Here is a 16118-nt window from a genome sequence, read left to right on the forward strand (position 1 = left end):
CAAGCAGCAACTGTCCATGTTTGTTTTGCTCTGATATTATTGACTGAATCTGAGCTTGTCATTTTCCGGAGGGGTGTGACAGAGTCAGTTTGTTGTATCTGGTTTGTCGTCATCGTCACTGTCAAACTCTTTTGTTCTTTGTGCAGGAAGGGCCATGACATGATTACATAGCATCTCAACGGGCTGGGATTTATTGTCTTTAATACGCTGCCTGTAAAGTGTTTAGAATATATCCGTTTACTGTGTTTTCATGCAACAACACTGGTGACAACAAACTGGAGGTATGCGAATATGCGTCCATTTTTGCACAGCCTTCAGATTCGGGTTATAAGGCAAAAGTCCAAATCACTTTGTTTGCTATATGTAAAGAACTGTCGAGCCGTGCTCAGCTTTCTATCACAGGGCTTCAGTATGTATTCACAGTGTATTATATAAACTTCATCAAGTGATTAATGCTGAGCAAATTTTGCAGATAAGCTAATAGCCAGCTTTTTGTCCCCAAGTCAGACATTTCTTGGGGGAATGAATGGAATTATCGCTGAAATTTTGCAATACAGTGTCATGCATTTCACCCCATTCTCTGCAAAACTGTCTGTATGCTAAGCAAGAATAAAGAGTGAAAGCGACACACATGCAAATGAAAAGGCAGAGCCAGCCTCCTCTCTTGAGGCAGGGTTTCAATTTTCTGCTCTGTGAAAGTTCAGGATTTTATTTTCCTGCTTTCTTTTTTCTGTTATCTATCCTCAGTTCACTTTTCTCTTTCTGGAGATGTTTGGAGGGAGTAAATAGTGAAATGACTGCTGTGTGCAGAAATATGCAACTCCACAGGAATTAAAAATGCATTTTGACTATATTAGATGATTTCTCCTCTAATTGTTTGACTGTTTTCTCTTTTGCCACACAATAATATGTTGTTATTCCACGTGTTTGGGCATTATGAGCCTTTTTGCAGCACTTTATTGTCTCCTTTGATTGACTGAAGTCAACTTGAACATGATCCTTAACTGCTGTCGAGGTGATCTCCGCCAACCTTTGAACTTGTGTCTTCTCAGGTACTGAACCCTGCCTGCTCTGACACCGCGACTCCAGACAGACGGACTGGCTGACAAGCCTCTGAACAAGAAAAGAAAGAAAAAAAGTGGGCATATACACAGATAGGACGACAAAGATAGGTGAGTGAAACAAATAACGGAATCAATTCTTATCTCCCCGTCTATCTATCTATCTCTGTATTCTCTCTCGAGCCTCTGTAGCTGACGCGGTCGGTAGCTCATTGTTGACACTGCGGCCCAATAACCCAGAAAACAAGTGAGGCCCTGTAGCATAGATGTTGGTTTACACCCCTGCTGAGCCAAAGACTGTGTTGATCTGTGAGTCTGCACGTGCATTATTGCATCTTATGTCTTCTGTTACGAGCTCGAGTTAACGCGGAAAGAGAGTGGAGAGTACTGCTTTGATCAGAGAGGATGGGACACGCTTTGTGAAATCTTACAAAGATAGCAATCAAACATGGAGAGGGCTTTTTTTTGTCTATTAATCTTGAGGATAACAGAATGAAGAGGAGTTAAATATTCCGTGCAATTTTAAGATATAGAGTGCATGGCGGGAATATGTGTGTTGGCTTTATAATACACAAAGGAAATTTGATTTTATAGTCAGTGTTTAAAATGTTTTTGTGTTGTGAAGACAAATCTGTGTGTAGTTTTCTTTGCAATTTAGCAGAGCACACCTATTCATGTTTTAGTAAAACTTAAGCTTTGGAAAAGATCTATGGCTGTTTTTGTCCCACTAACAAATTGACAGCTGAACATCAGAATAAACTGAAATATTGTGCATTTTTGGGGTTTTCTTTCTCTATTAATATTTTCATTATTACTATTGTCTTTTGTATTATTATTACAGCAAATATGTAACTTATTAATATGTGACTAGACTACAATTCACTTTCAAAAACTGCATTTATTTAAAAAAATGTTATCAGTAGACGGTCCTAATTATTTCTTACCTAATGGCCAGAGTGTAGAAGTCATGAGGACAAAAAAAAAAAAAGAAATTAGACCAAAAAGCAGAAAGTCAACAAACAGCTTCTCTTGTGAAACACTGCTCGTGGAAACTGCAGATGCACACATGATGGAAAAAAAACCTCGCTGATGAAACTATTGTTACAGTTATAGTTACAGCATAGAGAGACATAAACCACATCCTAAACCAACAGCAGTTCAAGAACCAAATAACACGAGCAGTTTTCACCAAGCGTAGGAGTAGAAAAATAAGTACAAAAAAAAAAGATGGTAAGTTTGGCTGATAATAATTAGGAACTATTATATCTAAGACATTGAAGGATGTACATTACCGTTGCACCAGATTGAATTATTATTATTATTAGATTTGTAAAATTTTATAAACATATGACAATATATAATGAATAAATAACACACCTTTTCTGGTTACATGTGTGAAAATAATTGAGGTAAGTTCAATCCTCATTTCATTTTGGACATTGTTTTGCTCCGGTAGTTTATATTAGTAAAACTTAATTCATGATCTTGTGCTTTTCTTTTTCATATCACAAAGTAAATATAATGATGTGATCCGTTAGGTAACACTGAATTATGAGGTTTAATGCGACAAAAAAGTGATAAATCAGTAATATAAATTTGATTGTTATTTGCTGTTGCTTATAGGCTTTACAAGAGTACAACAGTGTGTAATAATATTGTCTGTAATTACTGGCATTACCTATATGTCTGCTCATTTTCACGCTTTTCTATTCATGTTTTCACCACACTGCACCCTTAAAACAAAACAAACCCCATCATTCATTTGTGGTCTTGTGTCAGTGTTGTGGCTGCACATTGACAATGCATTTAAATTGCACAGGTTCTGTGATCACAGTCGGTCAGCGGCTGTGGTCCTGGTGGTTGTCCAGTTCACTCTCTTCTTTGGTAAACTGCCTACTTATGTATGTAAAGTAGCTTTTATGCAATTCAGCCAGCGGCCTTCCCCACTATCATCTCAGTGGGAGTGTTTTGGGGTCTGCGTGTCTGTGTTTATGTGTAAATAATTGATTGCTGTAGAGGTTTAGCAGACCGGTAGTGAGGCCGAACCAGACAGAAAAATGGGCTCCTTTGCTCTTCTTCACAGTGTAGCCGACATAACTGTGCAAGGCCTGCTTTTCCTCAGTGGAGTTGTGTTAATTCAGTGAATTTAATTCATGTCAGTGCTGCTGAGAGGATTAGTCCATGAATCACCGAATCATAGAAAATCTATAGAGACAATAATCACCAGCATATTTGAAAAAACAGGACTCCGAAATGGTTTCAAGTGACGACACACCATGTTGATTCAGACTTCTGAAAAGTGAGGATTTGTTGCTTCCATTCATTCACTCTTTCTGGGAATTGTATAATCGTTGATATATTTAATAAAATAAAATTAAAGTAACAGACATTTTTTATGGATTCTTCAGATTCATTCTCCATTATGTTGTAAATTTGATGAACCTGAAAATAATTGTTGCGTTGATTGGAAGCAACAATCTTTGGTATTTGTTAACCCGGTGTCACATTGTAATATGGACCCCCCCCCCCCCCCCCCCCAATATTTGCATTGAAATGCTTATACAGTACATTTTAACCACATAAATAAATATCTCCGTAACCAACAAAATACAATAGGTAGTGACTCATAATTTTATTATAGATAAACCATTAAAGAGTGACAACAGGTTCCAAGTGTTCTTCAAGAACACGCCTGGCATGATGGTGCAGATTGAGGTGGCAGATTTCCTATGTCATAGAAAATGGATCCGGGTACTATAGTATACATTAAACACAAGAGGTACAGAATCTATGTCATAGGAGATGTACCTAAGTACCATAATACATATTTTATTTAGGAGGTCCATATCTTATGCCAAAGAAAATGGACCCTGGATCAACAGTATACATTAAATACATATTCAATACTACACTGGCTGGTATTATGTTGTATAAATTTAGAATGATAAGCTTCATTGTACCCAAATGAGAGGTGGACCGTCTTGATCCTGGAGGGCCACTTTTCAGATTTCCGCATGTTCCACGTCCAGCATCAACACTCCTGATCTCAATGAGTGACTTGTTTTCAAGCGTTTTAGCTGATTTTTTATGCTGACACGTTCATAAATCAGGGAGACATTAAAAACATGCAAGACCCTGCTGGACTAGAGGGCCCACCCGGGCTCTGTACGAGTGAGACAGTATAACTTCAACTAAACGCTCAGTGTCTGCAAATACCAGTGCTTTAAACTGGCCTGGCGTGGCTGTAAGTTGTGATATCAGGGTCTCAATGCACACTCGCAAAAAAAGATAGTTTTCCAAAGGAGCAAAGGCAAAACACAGTGTGTGTGTTATGTCCCTCTTTTGTGGCTTGTGAGGTCTGAGCACACCACCTGTGGGGCTCCACCTATAGTTTACCATGTTTAGACGTGTTTGTTAAAGGTGTCAGTGTGGTTTTACAGTTTAACAAGTTAGGGATGTAGCAGAGTTAGGGTTAAAGGATTGTTAAGGTTAAGCTGAAAGTAAATTCATTGCAACAATATGAAGGCCTTACAAAGATTTTTTTGTTGTTGTTTTTCTTCCATGCAGTTTAGGTTGGGAAAAACTACGACATCCTTCAGGTTTCAGCCCTCTGAAGGTCACCTCAGCGGTATTTTGATACCTGGCTCTCACTCTCTCTGCCTCTCTGTGCAGCAGGGTGGCCTAAATAAAAAGTGTGTTGATTAAATTGATGTTTGATAAGTGATATGTAGTGGTGTTTAGTTTAGTTGCTGACGCAAATTAGAGCTGGGGTTATTAATTAAATATTCACGGTGACGTCACTGTCGGATGAACAGAAACTTCCTGAAACAAGACACACCCACGACTGCAAAGTCCCTTTTTGGAAAATTCCAGTGTTCCTTTAAAATTCAACATCCCACTGAGGCCCTTTTCTTCCCAGTCAATCACCTTCCATCACTTTTCACATCTTTTCACTGCTGTAAGGCCATTTCTGTTTTCGTTTGTTGCCCTCCGCTTCAGCCTGTGAGCCTCCCGAATCATTAAACGTCTCTTTTTTTTTAATCTGTCGCTGTCTTCTACTTTGCTTCTTCTTCTCATGTGTCATTCCTTCTCTTCTTCTTGCCCCTTAGCCGCAGTGTCCTTGAGAAAGCAGTGACTTTGCCGGTGAGCGCAGCAGAGCGCATCTCTCTCTCTCTCTCTCTCTCTCTCTCTCTCTCTCTCTCTCTCTCTCTCTCTCTCTCTCTCTCTCTCTCTCACCCCCCCATGAAAACACACACCCACACGTTCAGCAGGTCCATGGCAACAAACCATTGCGAGTCCCTTTCCTTGATTCTTTATAAATAATTCATCACCAGTCGTTGGCTGTACTTTATGTAAATATTTACAAACCTTTTGCAAGGAAAAATCAAGACAGTCTTTTCCCCTGTTGAGCATAATTTTGTTCACACACTCCTTTCAAGAACAAATACCTAATCATTAAAAAGAAAAAAAAATGCTGATACATGAAAAAGTCAGAGCTTGCTTTTTGAATTAGTTATTCAAAGTGAATGTAACGCATAGGAAGTCGTCTCTGATCGGTTTCGCGATACCTTTTTTTTTTTTTTAAACGCACTGACTTTATGTTACTTTTCACTTCTTTGGGTCAAACTGCATTTAATGTTCAATTACTGTTTCTCGAGGTTTGTTACTGAATTCAGGACAAATTGCCCTCAGGTGATACCGCGTTGAGGTTGCCAGCGTGGAAACATGATCCTTGCGTGCCCTCCTCCTCATTAAAGGTGCCCTCCACTAATCTTGGATCATGACAGCCCATTGTTACAGTTTTCCGTGGCGCTTGAAATATAGATGGACTCTGATTGTCTGGTTGTAAGATGAGATGTTATAGTCTCTTGATGCAGTTTGTTCTCATTGCTCTCTGTTTTCCATTAGAGCGTGCGTTGGGTCACTGCTTTTCCTGCCGCCTTACGTGTTTTCTGCCGGAGATCAGGTGTCGTGTGCTTGGCTAACTGCGGTGCTATATGTGGCCGATGAGTACATCCGAGGCGTTTATCTGAGATGGCAATCGGGTTTAAATGATATTGTGTTAATATCCTGATGGACTCATCTATCCATCATGCTGGGGATTACTTTTTATTTTTCAAACTGTGAGCGCTGGTTTACTCTTTGCCAACATCTGTTGAGCTGGATTCAAGCACCTCAGTGTCACTCGATGGTAAATTAGGGTTGCCATGTTATCGCTCTCTCTCTCTCTCTCTCTCTCTCTCTCTCTCTCTCTGTCTCTCTCGCTCTCTCACTCCAGCTCTCCCACCCTCCCATGTTGATCTGAAAAACGCTTCCGTAGCCATAATTACCAATCCCTAAGGAAAAACTTGAGGCTGAATATCTCTCCAACGCTCTTTCCCTCCTTTGTATCCCAGGACCTGTGTGTATGCACACACACACACACACACACACACACACACACACACACACACACACACACACACACACACACACACACACACACACACACACACACACACACACACACACACACACACACACGCACACACACACGAGACACCAACAGACGAGCACGTCACAGTCTAAAAGCAGAGGAGATTCAGTTTATGACTCATACATGTTTGTAGCTCTTTTGGCACACCGACCAATTAGACTTTTATATAAACTAAGTGACCTAAATGCCGAGAAAAATCACAACTAAAGACAGAGCTGCGCCTTCGACGGTTTTTCTGGAGTGCCATGTGATTTCTGTGACTGTTGGCTTCACCTTCTGCCAAAATAGTGCTCGCAGAAAATTGGAGGTTAAAAAAAAAAAAAGGAGACGTGAGAACGTAGGATAATTTGAAGTGAAGCTCTTGGATGGATCACATGTAAAGAGAATGGTTTCACTCCTCCAGCATGTTCAAAACAGATAAAAGTGCATCAATTCAGCAAGCGTGAAAAAGCCAAGTTGAAGACACAAAGCCCTCTAGCGGCAACAGCAATTAAAATTGATTAAAAGGCGGAAGTGTGATGTTACAATAGAGAGCCAAGTCAGCATCATTAGTGTCGGGGTGGAAAAGCACAGGAGACGACCGTTAACTTCCTGTAGTCACCCCAAATCATTTATGTCCATCTATCCATCCATTTTCTTCCGCTTATCCGGGGTCGGGTCGCGGCAAATCATTTATGTTTTTGCCAAAACACATAAGGCGTTCATGTTCAACCTAAATCCTCTCAGGACTGGATTTCTTCATCTTTTCCCAAAATAACCTCAACTTTCAATATCTGGCATGTCGTCATTACAGTGAATCTTGTCAGTGAATGGACGGTTATATTGTTCTGCTTCCTGGTAGTTTTTGAAGTTTTAAAATGTTATCATAGGATAGGGGTGTTAAAATCATTTAGTTCAAGGAGTATTTAGAGACTAATTCATTTGTAATAACCTTTAAATACAGACAATTGCAAGTGTTTTGTTTTCCTTTCCATTTAATTAAATATCTTTTTTAAAGAACCTGAACAGAAAGTGCCAATTTCACTTTATGCCATTTTTTAAAATTATTTTTAGATATCAAGGTCGCATTGCGACGAAAGAAATTATGTCCTTAGTTTTTTTTTACTTTAATTTTCTCTTTGATTCTTGTTGAATCTAAAACCCAACGGATGATTTTTTTTAGCTTTAATTGGCTCTCAAACTCTGCCAAAAGATTCACCACAGCATTTCTCTTATGACTGATGTCAGCCAACGCCTACAGCTTTTTATGGCAAAATATATCTATTTTAGACTATAAATATAATAAACTGTTTTCAGAAATTCACCCTTACAGTTTGAATATTTCTTCATGAGTTAAACGTTTGCTGGTTTTTACAGCAACATCGTTGATCTTCCAGCTCAGGTTTCCTTCCACTCGATGGTTTTGGTTGGTGGGTTGTATGTTTTATCGCCCTGGTCAAGGACTAATGGTTCTTAGATGAAAATTAGAAATATGTCTTTATTTCTTCATAAAGAAATTGCCACAAGGGGCAAATTGAAGTAGATATGACTCACCTTTAAAATAACCACATATTTCCTTTAATTATTCAATCTTAAAATCTAGCGTTAATGGAGAGTGCCTCAAGAAAGAAACAGCCTGGAATATGAATCAAAAAAGTCTAATTTCCTCTTTTTTTTTCTTTTTTTACGTTTCCAATGATCTGTATTCTTCTATTTTTAAAGTCTCTTTCTGTAGATCAGTGAAGTCTGTTTTGGCCTTATTCTTTGAAAAAACAAAAAGCCTCATCTTGGTTCTCGCCCCTCCTCGCCTGTCTTCTTAGATCCAATTTTGTCTGTCCACTTTCCACCCGCTGTTTCAGCTTCGATCCCTCACTATTTCAGCAATTTCCCTCCCTTGTTCGCCCCATTTTATCTGCTCGTCTCCATTATTGTTCTCTAAATCAGCGACACTGCGCCATCCATCGCCGTGCTCCTTCTCTCCTCTTCACTCATCCTGATCCCCGATTCCCAGCCACACACGTATTACATTGCACTTAACGTCCCCTTTTTGCCACATGCTCTGAATTTTCTTTCCCTCTCCTGCGTCGCTTCTGTCTTTTCCCTCTCCAATTCTCACATTTTCGGCCTCCCTTCGACTTGTACTTTACCCCCCCATCAAATCCTGCCTCCTACCCTTCCTCCGCTCACTCTCTCCTCCTCCCATTCCTTCCTCTCTCCCTCTCAGCCCCTCCGTCTTCTCCCCTGAGTCGCAGAGACAGACAGGAAGGAAGTGTGTAATGAGACCGCCGTATCGAGCACACTGCCCAAATTGACCTGGAATGAATGGAGGCACTGATCAGCTCCCGCTAAAGCACTGCAGATTAAGAAGTAAGAGCGCGGGAGAGAAAGCGGGGCGTAATGCAGGACACATTTCGTGAATACTGCCATCGGACAGATTTCATACACAAACATGTTTATTTTGCCTATCTGCTGAGCAAACCGCACAACAGACGGCACTGTACATGTGTCGACTCCAGGACTCGTGTCGCCGAGATTCAGCTGCCTGCAAGTGTTATTTAAAACTGTGTAAATGTACGAGAAAAGAAATCGTCTGTTTGTTTCGCCTGAAATTGATGTTTGATAAATCTCTTAAATTAAGTATTTTTAATCAATCTAATTATAATCCGAATAATTTTATTGATATAACGTATTTAAAATCAAAGTCTGCAAAGTGCTAGGACCAAAACACGACATCAACACAAAAAAACAACGTCAACAATAAAAGGAAAAGTACATTTAAAAAAGATAAATAATGACAACAGCGATGATGACAGCAAATAAGTTAAGAGAAAGTGAAAGAATAATAAATTGAAAGTGTAGCGCACAAGCAGAGGGAATTAAAATGAAATAAAATACCACATCATATTCACCTGTTGGGGAAAAAAAACTGTAACAGTAAAAAAAAAAAGCAGGAATCAACTGAAGTAATATAAAATGGTGAACTATATAGTACCTGCAACCCTTTGTAACAAAGTGTAGGAAAAAAAAGCAATTAAAGACAATATATAAGATAATGTTAGGGAATATGAAAGAATGAAACGGTAAAACACATGAATTAAAATGCCATAATAACGTCACATGAATGCAAATATTTGAAATGTCTGCAGACGCTTGCTTCATTTCTGCTTTGGTAATTGAAAATGGACAACAAGAGATGGTTCGAGGGTGAGTGGACACACAGCTGAGATACTGAACACAACATGTTGGAGAGCATTACAGCCCATTACAGAATTAGTCCACATCTGGGCCAGCCTGCTGCCATCCTGAGTTTACCACTATGTATAGTGTACATTTCATAATCGGGAGGGATATACTGTACATGCTCAATTCATAACATTGCAATATCGAGGAAAAGACCAAGCAGAATGCAAAGAGTGAGTTTAATACAAATGAAGAAATGAGATCTGTCGGGCTGCATGATATCGTGTGAATATATGTTGTGAAGTTTTGCAATAACTTTCTAATTATGCTAAAATATTTGTGATTTGAGACTCTTTTAAGTACCAGTGCTCTTTCTCCTGCCCCTGATTTACACCTTGCTCGTCTTTATGTCTTCCACCATAAGGACGCTCTTTCCACACACATTTTGGGACCTCAGCTTCTCAAATCGACTCGTGAGATTCAAGGCAGTAGGTTTTTATCTGATTTGCCAAATATGATAACATGCCGAGCGTGAATGCACAGTACCTCAAAACATAATTTATCACAATATCAATAAATTACCGCGAAGCCCTAGAGTTCACCTACCAAGAATCTTGTTTCCCAGTTATCCACCAAATCAGATGTACCTCCCCCACACTCACCTGCTCAAAGAAAGGGAGAGAGAAAAACCAGGAAAGCCCTTTGAGGTATGAAGAGCTCAAAATGCCTGGCAGGGCGATTATGCTCACATAAAACAGAGGACTACCTGAAGGCGCACTGTGAACATAGTTCAACAAAACATTGTTCTTATACACAAGTCAAATATTAGAGCTATTGACACCGTACTAGTGCTACAGTTCAACATCCCATTGAGAGTGTGAGTGAGAGAATGGAGCTCTCTTGTGAGGTAAAGCATTACATTTCAAAATGTGAATTTATTTACCACCTTCATCAGTTTCACTGATATGAGGCACTGCGCTTCACAAGTCAGTTTGCAGAAAAACAAAAACCCCAGCAAGAAAGCTGTCAAAACCTACAGAGCTTTAGAAGGGACACTAGAGAATAAAAAGATTGCAATTTTTCTGAGAAACCTTACAAGATCTTGCCAATACTCAGCATCACAATGATTTTGCGATATTACTTCTCTCCTGTCATTTTCCCTCCGCCGCTCCGTAAATATCAGTCTGAAAAAAAAAAAAAGAGCAGAAAACAAGAAAATGTCAGTACAGCCAATGGAAAATGTGTCAACGCGGATGTGTGATCTTCATATGTCCATAGAAAGTACTGGGTCTGTGTGAACCTCATTCTGCCGCCTCTAACTGGAACAGGAACATTTGCATTTATTCCCTGATAAGCAGACTAGTGTGCATCACTATGATGCCTCCTCTGTCGTCTTCATAGGTGTTGATGAGATATTATCATGCTAATAAACCACAAGTATCACCATTCTAACTGATATAATTAATTTCATGTCTGCTTTTTTTTTTTCCCCCAACCTCATTACGGCTGTAAACCCCTTCGCCATCTAGATCTGTTTCATTGTTTATTCAGGAATGCATTTTTGACATTTTCAAAGATTATAATGACTCAGTGTGAAATCTTAAAAAATCTTTCAGGTGATAGTACCACAGCATGTCTTTGTAATATCTCATATTCCTAATTGATGTGTGTGGATAAATGTAGCACTAGTAGTGTTTTGCACCTGCACGCACACTCTCACACACGCGCGCACACACACATACATGCGCACACACTGGTGTACTCAAAAGGGTGGGGGTGTGACAGCTTTGTGTGTTGGCAAACATAAGCTTAGCATTGAAGAGCCTTTCGAGCAGGATTAAGCTGTTAAGTGTCAATAGAACAGACAGGCAGGCCAAAGACCACTAAGATATCACTTACACTGCAACAATCATTGTCAGCGTGTGTGCGCGTGTGCTTGTGGTCACTGTTTGTGTGCCTCTGTGTGTGCGCGTGTCACGGCGTGTCACCGTGTTTGTCTTTGTGCGTGTCTATGTGCACACTGCATCGTGAAATAGAGAGGAATGGGAAGTGTGCGGCGATTATTTGTGAAAAATCAGAGGCGAAAATCAGCAACACGCACTGTACCTACATTCACAAGTCTCCTCATAGACTGTGGACTGTGGAGCCTCGGCAGAGCCTTGGCAGGACCATCTGTTCCTGCTGAAATCAGCACAGCAGGAGCCTACCATTACACACACACACACACACGCACACGCACACAGTTACAGCTTTGGCATAGTGATAGTCTATTTATTCCCCACACTGACGCAGGATAGTCCTCACATCCTCATACAGTTGATCTGAGTGAGATGGTGTAGATGTACAAATAGACACTTCATGTACCGTATACTCTACAGCAGTAGTTCTCAACTGGCGGGTCGCGACCTGAGTCTGGGTCACGGTCCCATCTTCTGTGGGCCGTGAAAATTTTCCTGTGCAAAATAAAAAATAAAAAAAATTTAAATAATTAATGCAGCATCATCTTCCTACTCGGTCACCTTGACAGTAGTTGGTTAGTAAGTCTATTAAGTTTTTTTTATACATTGAGCGTGAGCAAAACACAGAAGTTACCCCGAATATGTAAACGTTATATGATTCTCATTAGATTGAGGACAATGAAGGACAAAAACGTCAGTGTTTTATAGCACAAAGTGCTGGCGTGTGAAAGGAAACAGCCATGACAGCTGAAGTAGCGTTTGGACCTACATCTTGAAACTACATCTTTGCGGAGATAAAATTGATTTAATTTATTTCTAATATTCCCTTTTCTATATATTGATGGGGTGACTGAAATGTTTTAAAAAAGCATATCAATGAAATGCAGTGCCATAATAATGAAACTTGTAAAATAAACTCTCTGTTACTCTACAGCAAGAATGAAATTACACTTCAGTTTCAATCAATGGCAAGACTTCCTCCGATGTTTATTTCTGAGAGAGTGGTCAGTGTATGTGTATATAAATATTTGTGGTGTGTGTATATATATATATATATATATATATATATATATATGGATGGATGGATAGATTCTTCTTTTCTTGTTTGTCAGTGACCTGAAGCCTCTTCGGTCTGACCCGACATCAGCATGGACGCCGCACACATGCGGCTCTCCCGTTTTTATAATAATCGACCGAGGGGAGTAACGCTCCCCTGTCAGTGTTATCTATTTTCCTGGCAGCAGCCACATCAGCATTTCCTCCACTTTCTACCATCTCATCAATACTCGGTGCTCTGACCTCTCCTGGCCTGCACCTCCACCCGGTAGAGACAGGACCACTGTGAAGGTGTGCTTTAGTATCGCACACATTTAAGAGAACCGATCAGTTTTCTGTGCTGGTGCTTCATGTATATTTATGCAGCGCACAATTTCAGGTCAGAGGAGAGCCAACACACTGGAAAGGCTAAGAGTTGAAATCATAACTTAAGTGCTCCTCAGTTGTCACGGAAATCCATTACTGGGGTCAGAAAGAGTCAACCGAGCCTTGTCCTGTTGATAATATAGATTAGAGCAGCAAATGTAATCAATTAACTAAAATGTTATCATTTATCTTCATTTGTCTTGGTTCTTTTGCAGGACACATGCATTTATCTTTTCTTTCAACCTGTATACAATCAGGTTTGCTGGATGAAGCATACGTTACTGGTCGTTGTCGCCTAAAGTGGGCTCTACAGATAATTTCCTTGATTGCAGGTTTTCAGAAAAAGAAAAGATCTAATTAAAGGTAATAGACATAGAACTGTTCAACGGGGTTTAGTCATCACCTCAGCAGGACAATTGGCACAAGATTAACCTGAAGTACAGTCAAAGAGAAGAGACCTCCACTCAAGATTTAATCAGCGACAATGTATGGGAATAATAGAAGTTAAAGATGAGTCTCTTGTCCTCATTCTGAGGACTTTATTCACCAAACTGCTGGCATGCGAAATGTAGATTTATCTCATGGTAGAGATACTTAAAATACAATAAACTCCAAAGTAATCCAAGGATAAATCAGCTTCAGAATGGCTTTATGTTTGTATTGTGATGGCTGTAAGATGATTGTCACAAAGGCCCTTTTTTAAGTGTATTCTTAGCTAATCTGTAACTAAAACAACAAATTTTATGACAAAATCAATTTTAATACCAAAACAAGGAGTCATAAACGGAGTGAGGTCTTATTAATAACAGTGGGGAATTTTAAGTGAAATAGGAAAGTGCTAAGATAAATTGGAATGCAGTACATGCGTGAATTGAGATCAGTGGGGAAATCAGTGTAGTCGCCAGTAGGAGTAATTGCTTTTGTGTGTATGCATGTGTGTGTTTGCGTAAGTGCATTCCCTCTGTGACTGGGTGGAAGATTGCCTGACATTTTTATTAGGACAATGTGATCATAAAAATGAGCTTTTCCTTCACAAATCAAGACCGTAATACTTTGTGTATCTTCACATGAAACAAAAGTTTATATTTCATGTTTTTGTTATTATATCAACTGTAGCATTTCTGCAGCGCTTACATCTTGATATTTACTTTGTTTGCTCTTCTTTCCTGTTTGGCATTAAAATGTAATCACACTGACCTCCTGTTTGGAGGCCTGATTTGAGAGCTGGTGTCTTAAACTACTCTCTAATGGTTTAATGGGCCGGTTCTTAATGATAATTTAATGCTGTAATTGGCAGTTGTCATGTCTGTTAATTACATTCGGTGTCAAGTGCTTAACCTTAATGAAAAAACAAAACGTAAACCTGCGCACGAAGCACTGAGAGGCACGCAGAGATCGAGCAAAAAGCATCAGAAGAGTATAAGTCGACTGGTGTATGTTTAATTTTTTTTTAGCTTTCAGTGAGATGCTTAGAAGATGTGACAGGAAACGAGGATCACTGTGGACATGCAGCACATATCTGGCACAGTTACCCCGGTGTCCTTTGTTCTAATATCCTTCCTGCATGTGCTGCAAAGCCCTGCATTAATGAGACATAATGCAGATAACGTTCCCAGCATGCTACTTCCTCATGATAATGTATCTAAGATAAACCATGCACAGTAGGCAAGAGTGACTCGCGCATAACAACTTCCACCCGTTTTGTCCGTCCGCCGTCATACTGTTTTCTGTTTATTAATTTTTGCGCAGCTAAAGCAACAATAAACTCTTAGTCAAAGCAGCATGTGTTATTTCCTCAAGTCTCAATGAAATACTCTGTTCTTTGGCTCCACGGTGCGCCGACTGCGGCCTCCAAAATAGCACCAAACTACTTTGGCCACGGTACCGAGGGGTGAACTATGAGTCTAATTATAAAGTTTCTCTTTAAAGTGACTTTCTTCCGCCATTTGTGTCTCTTTCCCTCCCTTGTGACTTTTTGTAGACTAAACATACAAATCCCACCTATGAAATTGTAGTTGTTTTCACACCCTAGTTATTGTGACTTTTTTTTTTTTGCTTTCCTGTGTTTGTTTTTAAAATGCTGTGGTCGAGGGTCAAGGATCATGTCTCGAGGAATACAAACACAAAATACATTTTTGAAAATCACCTACTGTTGCAGTCCTTAACAACATCATGCCCAAAGAAGGAGCTACACTGATCAGCCATAATACTATGAACACTTCTTTAATAATGTGTCGGTCTCCCTTTATATACAACAACCTGTGTTACACAGTGTTTTCTGATACGAGAGTTCACTGCAGCAGTTTGAGCTATGTCACCTCATCTGTTGGAGTGAACGACACCAGCTTCTGCTTCCCACATGCTTCATTGAGATTTGCCCACCCATGACCCTATCTTTACTTCACAGATTTCTTTCCCCAGATGACTTCGAATAGATTCCATCCACTGTAAACCGGAAAAACCCCACAAGAGCTGCAAATGTGTTGGTGCTCAAACCAGTTGTCTCCCCATCACAGTTTCATCTGTGTCAAACTGGGTCAAATACCTGCACTTAACCATTTTTCCTGTTTCGACATCAACTTGTGCTATGATAAAGAAATACAGTGGTCATTGTGGTCGGTGTGCTGGAAAGGTTTGATGTCTCAATCCTGTAAGGAGAGATTTAGATTTCCTCATTAGAGTCAAACGGGATTGTAGATCTCATATATTGATATATGCATACTTGTTTGTGTCAGTCAGGAGTACATCACTCGTAAAAAAAAGTCTTACAAGTGATTTTATCCAAAATTCAGATAAAATAGCATCGGAATGTCTTTGAACATCCAGTAAGGAAAAAGAAAAGAAAAAATAAATCTTGAATTCCAGAAAAAATTAATTATCCTTTTTCACAACTCATAATGTCTTCAACCTCATAATGTAGTGGCTAACAAACGGTCAAATCAAAAGGACTTTGGGGATCTGCTTCCACACTCACATGTCCCCATAATGTGAATTATTAAACTTTTAGGGAAATGCATGTAAGACTGAGTTGAGGATTGGATT

At 39.6% G+C, this 16118-nt stretch overlaps 1 protein-coding gene across 3 annotated transcripts in view; it reads left to right on the top strand.

Annotated features, from left to right (window-relative positions):
* strbp (spermatid perinuclear RNA binding protein) overlaps positions 1-16118 on the top strand; it is a 92991-nt gene that overhangs the window by 32243 nt on the left and 44630 nt on the right. For all 3 annotated transcript variants that reach the window (XM_080476400.1, XM_080476399.1, XM_080476398.1), the window contains one exon: positions 1053-1172. The gene's annotated coding sequence lies outside the window, so the exon portion shown is untranslated. The remainder of the gene's footprint in view (positions 1-1052; positions 1173-16118) is intronic.

The sequence above is a fragment of the Lipophrys pholis genome (genome assembly GCF_963383615.2).
Source record: "Lipophrys pholis genome assembly, chromosome: 12".
NCBI lineage: Eukaryota > Metazoa > Chordata > Actinopteri > Blenniiformes > Blenniidae > Lipophrys > Lipophrys pholis.